This window comes from Arachis hypogaea, chromosome 10, assembly GCF_003086295.3.
Source record: "Arachis hypogaea cultivar Tifrunner chromosome 10, arahy.Tifrunner.gnm2.J5K5, whole genome shotgun sequence".
Lineage (NCBI taxonomy): Eukaryota > Viridiplantae > Streptophyta > Magnoliopsida > Fabales > Fabaceae > Arachis > Arachis hypogaea.
Genome location: NC_092045.1, coordinates 53,456,613 through 53,466,883, shown reverse-complemented (window position 1 = coordinate 53,466,883; position 10,271 = coordinate 53,456,613). Strand labels below are relative to the sequence as shown.

At 42.9% G+C, this 10,271-nt stretch overlaps 1 non-coding gene across 1 annotated transcript; it reads left to right on the top strand.

Annotated features, from left to right (window-relative positions):
* Positions 1–9,816: 9,816 nt before the first annotated feature.
* On the top strand, positions 9,817–9,924 carry LOC112719496 (small nucleolar RNA R71). Its single transcript, XR_003161796.1, has one exon. It is a non-coding gene; the product is annotated as a small nucleolar RNA R71 (small nucleolar RNA).
* The last annotated feature ends 347 nt before the right edge of the window (positions 9,925–10,271 follow it).

Genomic DNA, 10,271 nt, shown 5'->3' with positions numbered 1-10,271 from the left:
AGCAGTTCAACTGAGGAGTGGGAAGACACTGAATAACACTGCTCAAAAGAGAAAAAAGCCAAATAAGGAACAATTGACAAAGGATAACCAAACCACTGTTCAAAATCCCTCTGAGGACAGTAAGAGCCCAGAGAGGAATGTTATTGGCGTTCAAACGCCAGAAAGGGAGGGAAAGCTGGCGTTAAACGCCCATTCCCTGCACAGTTCTGGTGTTCAAACGCCAGAAAAGGGGGAAAAGTTGGCATTAAACGCCCATTTTCCACCCAATCCTGGCGTTCAGACGCCAAGGGAAGATCAGACACCTGAGAGTGCTGACAGTAATCCCTCTAACAAGGCTTCTTGAACCACTTCTGTAAGGAATAAACCTGCAGCATCTAAGGTTGAAGAATATAAAGTCAAGATGCCTTATCCTCAAAAACTCCGCCAAGCGGAACAGGATAAGCAATTTGCCCGCTTTGCAGACTATCTAAGAACTCTTGAAATAAAGATTCCGTTTGCAGAGGCACTTGAGCAAATACCTTCTTATGCTAAGTTCATGAAAGAAATCTTAAGTCATAAGAAGGATTGGAGAGAAACCGAAAAAGTGTTTCTCACTGAAGAATGCAGTGCAGTCATTCTGAAAAGCTTACCAGAAAAGCTTCAAGATCCAGGAAGCTTTATATCCCATGCACATTAGAAGGTGCCTGCACCAAGACAACTTTATGTGATCTTGGTGCAAGCATCAATCTAATACCTGCATCCACTATCAGAAAGCTTGGGTTGACTGGAGAAGTCAAACCAACTCGGATATGCCTCCAACTTGCTGATGGCTCCATTAAATATCCATCAGGTATAATAGAGGACATGATTGTCAAGGTTGGGCCATTTGCCTTTCCAACTGATTTTGTGGTGCTGGAAATGGAGGAGCACAAGAGTGCAACTCTCATTTTAGGAAGACCTTTCCTAGCAACTGGACGAACTCTCATTGATGTACAAAAAGGGGAAGTAACCCTGAGAGTCAATGAGGATGAGTTCAAGTTGAATGCTGTAAAAGCTATGCAGCATCCAGACACACCAAATGACTGCATGGGCGCTGACATTATTGACTCTCTGGTAGAAGAGATCAATATGACTGAAAGCCTAGAATCAAAGCTTGAGGACATCTTCAAGGATACTCAACCTGATCAAGAAGAATCAGTGGAAACAAAGAAATTTTCGAAAATTCCTCAGGAGGAGGATAAGCCTCTCAAACCTAAACTCAAACCACTACCACCATCCCTGAAATATGCGTTTCTGGGAGAGGGTGACGCTTTTCCAGTGATTATAAGCTCTGCTTTAAATCCACAGGAAGAGGAAGCACTGATTCAAGTGCTAAGGACACACAAGACAGCTCTTGGGTGGTCCATAAGTGATCTCAAGGGCATTAGCCCAGCTAGATGCATGCACAAGATCCTGTTGGAGGATAATGCCAAACCAGTGGTCCAACCACAAAGGAGGCTAAATCCAGCCATGAAGGAGGTGGTGCAGAAAGAGGTCACTAAACTACTAGAGGCTGAGATTATTTATCCTATTTCTGATAGCCCCTGGGTGAGCCCTGTCCAAGTTGTCCCCAAAAAGGGAGGCATGACAGTGGTTCATAATGAAAAAAATGAACTGGTTCCTACAGGAACAGTCACAGGGTGGCGTATGTGTATTGACTATAGAAGGCTCAATACAGCCACCAGAAAGGATCATTTTCCTTTACCATTCATAGACCAAATGCTAGAAAGATTAGCTGGTCATGATTATTACTGCTTTTTGGATGGCTATTCAGGCTACAACCAGATTACAGTAGACCCTCAGGACCAAGAGAAAACAGCATTTACTTGCCCTTCTGGCGTGTTTGCCTACAGAAGGATGCCTTTTGGTCTGTGCAATGCACCTGCAACCTTTCAAAGGTGCATGCTCTCTATCTTCTCAGATATGGTAGAGAAATTTCTGGAAGTCTTCATGGATGACCTCTCAGTATACGGAGACTCATTCAGCTCTTGTCTTAATCACCTAGCACTTGTCCTGAAAAGATGCCAAGAGACTAACCTGGTTTTAAACTGGGAGAAATGTCACTTTATGGTGACTGAAGGAATTGTCCTTGGGCACAAAATTTCAAGCAGGGGAATAGAGGTGGATAAGGCAAAGGTAGAGGTAATTGAAAAATTACCACCACCTGCCAATGTTAAGGCAATCAGAAGCTTTCTGGGGCATGCAGGATTCTACAGAAGGTTCATAAAGGATTTTTCAAAAATTGCAAAACCTTTGAGTAACCTGCTAGCTGCTGACACACCATTTGTGTTTGACACACAGTGTCTGCAGGCATTTGAGACCCTGAAAGCTAAGCTGGTCACAGCACCAGTCATCTCTGCACCAGATTGGACATTGCCATTTGAACTAATGTGTGATGCCAGTGACCATGCCATTGGTGCAGTGTTGGGACAGAGGCATAACAAGCTTCTGCACGTCATTTATTATGCCAGCCGTGTTCTAAATGACGCACAGAAGAATTACACAACCACAGAAAAAGAGTTACTTGCAGTGGTCTATGCCATTGACAAGTTTAGATCCTATCTAGTGGGATCCAAAGTGGTTGTGTACACTGACCATGCTGCTCTTAAATACTTACTCACAAAGCAGGATTCAAAACCCAGACTTATAAGATGGGTGTTGCTTTTGCAAGAGTTTGATATAGAAATAAGAGACAGAAAAGGGACAGAGAATCAAGTAGCTGATCATCTGTCCCGAATAGAACCAGTAGCTGGGGCGTCCCTCCCTTCTACTGAGATCTCTGAGACTTTCCCAGATGAGCAACTCTTTGCCATTCATGAAGCTCCATGGTTTGCAGATATTGCAAACTATAAAGCTGTGAGGTTCATACCCCAGGAGTACAGCAGAGTGCAAAGAAAGAAATTAATTTCAGATGCCAAGTACTACCTCTGGGATGAACCATATCTCTTTAAGAGATGTGCAGACGGAATGATCCGCAGATGTGTACCCAGAGAAGAAGCACAAAGGATCTTATGGCACTGCCATGGATCACAGTATGGAGGACATTTTGGAAGTGAGCGAACAGCCACTAAAGTCCTCCAATGTGGCTTCTACTGGCCTACTCTCTATAAAGATTCCCGAGAGTTTGTGCGTAACTGTGACAGTTGCCAAAGAGCTGGTAACTTGCCTCACGGATATGCCATGCCCCAACAAGGGATATTAGAGATAGAATTGTTTGATGTATGGGGAATTGACTTCATGGGGCCATTCTCACCATCATACTCAAACACTTACATTCTGGTGGCAGTGGACTATGTATCTAAGTGGGTAGAAGCAATTGCTACACCCACTAATGATACCAAGACCGTGCTAAAATTTCTCCAAAAACACATCTTCAGCAGGTTTGGTGTTCCCAGAGTACTAATCAGTGACGGGGGCACTCATTTCTGCAATAGACAGCTATACACTTGGTGCACGAAATTGTGATCAATACTTCTCACAACTCAAATAATCCCCGGTGATGAAACCGAAAACTTGGTGTTCAATACCATGGCATAAACACAACTTCGCACAACTAACCAGCAAGTGTACTGGGTCGTCCAAGTAATAAACCTTACGCGAGTAAGGGTCGATCCCACAGAGATTGTTGGTATGAAGCAACCTATGGTCACCATGTAAATCTCAGTCAGGCAAACTCAAATGGGTATGGTGATATGCGAATAAAACTATAAAGATAAGGATAGAGATACTTATGTAATTCATTGGTAGGAACTTCAAATAAGCGTATGAAGATGCCTTCCCTTCCGTCTCTCTGCTTTCCTACTGTCTTCATCCAATCCTTCTTACTCCTTTCCATGGCAAGCTTAAGCAAGGGTTTCACCGTTGTCAGTGGCTACCTCCCATCCTCTCAGTGGAAATGTTCAACGCACCCTGTCACGGCACGGCTATCCATCTGTCGGTTCTCGATCAAGCCGGAATAGAATCCAGTGATTCTTTTGCGTCTGTCACTAACGCCCCGCCCTCAGGAGTTTGAAGCACGTCACAGTCATTCAATCATTGAATCCTACTCAGAATACCACAGACAAGGTTAGACCTTCCGGATTCTCTTGAATGCCGCCATCAGTTCTAGCCTATACCACGAAGACTCTGATCTCACGGAATGGCTGGCTCGTTTGTCAGGCAAGCACTCGGTTGTCAGGCGATCAACCATGCATCGTGTATCAGGAATCCAAGAGATATTCACCCAATCGAAGGTAGAACGGAGGTGGTTGTCAGTCACACGTTCATAGGTGAGAATGATGATGAGTGTCACGGATCATCACATTCATCAAGTTGAAGAACAAGTGATATCTTAGAACAAGAACAAGTGGAATTGAATAGAAGAACAATAGTAATTGCATTAATACTCGAGGTACAGCAGAGCTCCACACCTTAATCTATGGTGTGTAGAAACTCCACCGTTGAAAATACATAAGAACAAGGTCTAGGCATGGCCGAATGGCCAGCCTCCCAATGAGGGTTCAATCATCAAAACATGATCAAAAGATCCAAAAGATTGAAAGATCTCCCAAATACAATAGTAAAAGGTCCTACTTATAGAAAACTAGTAGCCTAGGGTGTACAGAGATGAGTAAATGACATAAAAATCCACTTCCGGGCCCACTTGGTGTGTGCTTGGGCTGAGCAATGAAGCATTTTCGTGTAGAGACTCCTCTTGGAGTTAAACGCCAGCTTTTATGCCAGTTTGGGCGTTTAACTCCCATTTTGGTGCCAGTTCCGGCGTTTAACGCTGGAATTCCTGAGGGTGACTTTGAACGCCGGTTTAGGCCATCAAATCTTGGGCAAAGTATGGACTATCATATATTGCCGGAAAGCCCAGGATGTATACTTTCCAACGCCGTTGAGAGCGCGCCAATTGGGCTTCTGTAGATCCAGAAAATCCGCTTCGAGTGCAGGGAGGTCAGAATCCAACAGCATCTGCAGTCCTTTTTGGTCTCTGAATCAGATTTTTGCTCAGGTCCCTCAATTTCAGCCAGAAAATACCTGAAATCACAGAAAAACACACAAACTCATAGTAAAGTCCAGAAAAGTGAATTTTAACTAAAAACTAATAAAAATATACTAAAAACTAACTAGATCATACCAAAAACATACTAAAAATAATGCCAAAAAGCGTACAAATTATCCGCTCATCACAACACCAAACTTAAATTGTTGCTTGTCCTCAAGCAACTGAAAATCAAATAAGATAAAAAGAATAGAATATGCAATGAATTCCAAAAACATCTATGAAGATCAGTATTAATTAGATGAGCGGGGCTTTTAGCTTTTTGCCTCTGAATAGTTTTGGCATCTCACTCTATCCTTTGAAATTCAGAATGATTGGCTTCTTTAGGAACTCAGAATCCAGATAGTGTTATTGATTCTCCTAGTTAAGTATGATGATTCTTGAACATAGCTACTTATTAAGTCTTGGCCGTGGCCCAAAGCACTCTGTCTTTCAGTATTACCACCGGATACATACATGCCACAGACACATAATTGGGTGAACCTTTTCAGATTGTGACTCAGCTTTGCTAGAGTCCCCAACTAGAGGTGTCCAGGGTTCTTAAGCACACTCTTATTGCCTTGGATCACAACTTTATTTCTTTCTTTTCTCTATTTTTTTTCGAATTTTTTTCTTTTTCTCCTTTTCTTTCGAAATTTTCTTTTCTTTTTTTTTTCATTGCTTTTTCTTGCTTCAAGAATCATTTTAATGATTTTTCAGATCCTCAGTAACATGTCTCCTTTTTCATCATTCTTTCAAGAGCCAACATTCATGAACCACAAATTCAAAAGACATATGCACTGTTTAAGCATACATTCAGAAAACAAAAATATTGCCACCACATCAAAATAATTAAACTGTTATAAAATTCAAAATTCATGCAATTCTTTTTCTTTTTCAATTAAGCACGTTTTTTTTTTCAAGAAAGGTGATGGATTCATAGGACATTCATAACTTTAAGGCATAGACACTAAGACACTAATGATCACAAGACACAAACATGGACAAACATAAGCATTACTTTTCGAAAAACAAGAAAAATAAAGAACAAGGAAATTAAAGAACGGGTCCACCTTAGTGATGGCGGCTCTTTCTTCCTCTTGAAGATCCTATGGAGTGCTTGAGCTCCTCAATGTCTCTTCCTTGTCTTTGTTGCTCGTCTCTCATGATTCTTTGATCTTCTCTAATTTCATGGAGGATGATGGAGTGTTCTTGATGCTCCACCCTTAGTTGTCCCATGTTGGAACTCAATTCTCCTAGGGAGGTGTTTAGTTGCTCCCAATAGTTTTGTGGAGGAAAGTGCATCCCTTGAGGCATCTCAGGGATCTCATGATGAGTGGGGTCTCTTGCGTGCTCCATCCTTTTCTTAGTGATGGGCTTGTCCTCATCAATAGGGATGTCTCCCTCTATGTCAACTCCAACTGAATAACAGAGGTGACAAATGAGATAGGGGAAGGCTAACCTTGCCAAGGTAGAGGACTTGTCCGCCACCTTATAAAGCTCTTGAGCTATAACCTCATGAACTTCTATTCCTTCTCCAATCATGATGCTATGAATCATGATAGCCCGGTCTATGGTAACTTCGGACCGGTTGCTAGTGGGGATGATGGAGCATTGGATAAACTCCAACCATCCTCTAGCCACGGGTTTGAGGTCATGCCTTCTCAGTTGAACCGGCTTCCCTCTTGAATCTCTATTCCATTGGGCGCCCTCTTCACATATGACTGTGAGGACTTGGTCCAACCTTTGATCAAAGTTGACACTTCTAGTGTAAGGATGTTCATCTCCTTGCATCATGGGCAATTTGAATGCCAACCTTACACTTTTCGGACTAAAATCCAAGTATTTCCCCCGAACCATAGTAAGATAATTCTTTGGATCCGGGTTCACACTTTGATCATGGTTCTTGGTGATCCATGCATTGGCATAGAACTCTTGAACCATCAAGATTTCGACTTGTTGAATGGGGTTGGTAAGGACTTCCCAACCTCTTCTTCGGATCTCATGTCGGATCTCCGGATATTCACTCTTTTTGAGTGAAAAAGGGACCTCGGGGATCACCTTCTTCAAGGCCACAACTTCATAGAAATGGTCTTGATGCACCCTTGAGATGAATCTCTCCATCTCCCATGACTCGGAGGTGGAAGCTTTTGCCTTCCCTTTCCTCTTTCTAGAGGTTTCTCCGGCCTTGGATGCCATAAATGGTTATGGAAAAACAAAAAGCAATGCTTTTACCACACCAAACTTAAAAGGTTGCTCGTCCTCGAGCAAGAGAAGAAAGAAGGGAGTAGAAGAAGAAGAAATGAAGGGAAAGGGAATGGCCTTTGTTTTCGGTCAAGAAGGGGAGAAGTGGTGTGTATGTTGTGTGAAGATGAAGGAGTGAAGGAGGGTATATATAGGAGAGGGGGAAGGGAGGGTTCGGTCATGTATGGGTGGGTTTGGGTGGGAAAGTGGTTTGAATTTGAATGGTGGGGTAGGTGGGTTTTATGAAGGATGGATGTGAGTGGTGAAGAGAAAGATGGGATTTGATAGGTGAAGGGCTTTTGGGGAAGAGGTGTTTAGGTGATTGGTGAATGGGTGAAGAAGAGAGAGAGAGTGGTGGGGTAGGTGGGGATCCTGTAGGGTCCACAGATCCTGAGGTGTCAAGGAAAAGTCATCCCTGCACCAAATGGCAAGCAAAATTGCGTTTTTAGCCATTTCTGGCGTTAAACGCCGGGCTGGTGCCCATTTTTGGCGTTTAACGCCAGCTCCTTGCCCTTTTCTGGCGTTTAACGCCAGTCTGGTGCCCCTTTCTGGCGTTAAACGCCCAGAATGGTGCCAGACTGGGCGTTAAACGCCCATCTGCTACCCTTACTGGCGTTTAAACGCCAGTAGGTGCGTCCTCCAGGGTGTGCTGTTTTTCTTCCTGTTTTTTTTTTTCATTCTGTTTTTGCTTTTTTCATTGATTTTGTGACTTCTCATGATCATCAACCTACAAAAGACATAAAATAACAAAAGAAAATAGTTAATTATAAAACATTGGGTTGCCTCCCGACAAGCGCTTCTTTAATGTCATTAGCTTGACAGAGGACTCTCATGGAGCCTCAGAAATGTTCAGAGCTATGTTGGAACCTCCCAACACCAAACTTAGAGTTTGAATGTGGGGGTTCAACACCAAACTTAGAGTTTGGTTGTGGCCTCCCAACACCAAACTTAGAGTTTGACTGTGGGGGCTCTGTTTGGCTCTGTTTTGAGGAAAGCTCTTCATGCTTCCTCTCCATGATGACAGAGGGATATCCTTGAGCCTTAAACACCAAGGATTCTTCATTCACTTGAATGATCAACTCTCCTCTATCAACATCAATCACAGCCTTTGCTGTGGCTAGGAAGGGTCTGCCAAGGATGATGGATTCATCCATGCACTTCCCAGTCTCTAGGACTATGAAATCAGTAGGGATGTAATGGTCTTCAACTTTAACCAGAACATCCTCTACAAGTCCATAGGCTTGTTTTCTTGAATTGTCTGCCATCTCTAGTGAGATTTTTGCAGCTTGCACCTCAAAGATCCCTAACTTCTCCATTACAGAGAGAGGCATGAGGTTTACACTTGACCCTAAGCCACACAAGGCCTTCTTGAAGGTCATGGTGCCTATGGTACAAGGTATTTGAAAACTTCCCAGGATCCTGTCTCTTTTGAGGCAGTTTCTGCCTAGACAAGTCATCCAGTTCTTTGGTGAGCAAAGGGGGTTCATCCTCCCAAGTCTCATTTCCAAATAACTTGTCATTTAGCTTCATGATTGCTCCAAGGTATTTAGCAACTTGCTCTTCACTGACATACTCATCCTCTTCAGAGGAAGAATACTCATCAGAGCTCATGAATGGCAGAAGTAAGTCCAATGGGATCTCTATGGTCTCATTTTGAGCCTCAGATTCCCATGGTTCCTCATTGGGGAACTCATTGGAGGCCAGTGGACGTCCATTGAGGTCTTCCTCAGTGGCGTTCACTGCCTCTTCTTCCTCCCAAAATTTGGCCATGTTGATGGCTTTGCACTCTCCTTTTGGATTTTCTTCTGTATTGCTTGGGAGAGTACTAGGAGGGAGTTCAGTAATTTTCTTGCTCAGCTGTCCACTTGTGCCTCCAAATTTCTAATGGAGGACCTTGTTTCAGTCATGAAACTTTGAGTGGTTTTGATTAGATCAGAGACCATGGTTGCTAAGTCAGAGTTATTCTGCTTAGAACTCTCTGTCTGTTGCTGAGAAGATGAAGGAAAAGGTTTGCTATTGCTAAACCTGTGTCTTCCACCATTATTATTGTTGAAACCTTGTTGAGGTCTCTGTTGATCCTTCTATAAAAAATTTGGATGATTTCTCCATGAAGGATTATAGGTGCTTCCATAGGGTTCTCCCATGTAATTCACCTCTTCCATTGAAGGGTTCTCAGGATCATAATCTTCTTCCTCAGATGAAGCTTCCTTAGTACTGCTTGGTGCATTTTGCATTCCAGACAGACTTTGAGAAATCATATTGACTTGTTGAGTCAATATTTTGTTCTGAGCCAATATGGCATTCAGAGTGTCAATCTCAAGAACTCCTTTCTTCTGACTAGTCCCATTGTTCACAGGATTTCTTTCAGAAGTGTACATGAATTGGTTATTTGCAACCGTTTCAATCAGCTCTTGAGCTTCTGTAGGCGTCTTCTTCAGATGAAGAGATCCTCCAGCAGAGCTATCCAAAGACATCTTGGATAGTTCAGAGAGACCATCATAGAAAATACCTATGATGCTCCATTCAGAAAGCATATCAGAAGGACACTTTCTGATTAATTGTTTGTATCTTTCCCAAGCTTCATAGAGGGATTCTCCTTTTTTCTGTCTGAAGGTTTGGACTTCCACTCTAAGCTTACTCAATTTTTGAGGTGGAAAGAACTTTGCCAAGAAGGCATTGACTAGCTTTTCCCAAGAGTCCAGGCTTTCTTTAGGTTGAGAGTCCAACCATGTTCTAGCTCTGTCTCTTACAGCAAAAGGGAATAGCATAAGTCTGTAGACCTCAGGGTCAACCCCATTAGTCTTGACAGTGTCACAGATTTGCAAGAACTCAGCTAAAAACTGATGAGGATCTTCCAATGGAAGTCCATGGAACTTGCAATTCTGTTGCATTAGAGAAACTAATTCTCAAAGTTGTTTGCTCCAATGGCAGGGATAGAGATGCTTCTCCCATAGAAGTCGGGAGTAGGTGCAGTAAAGTCACC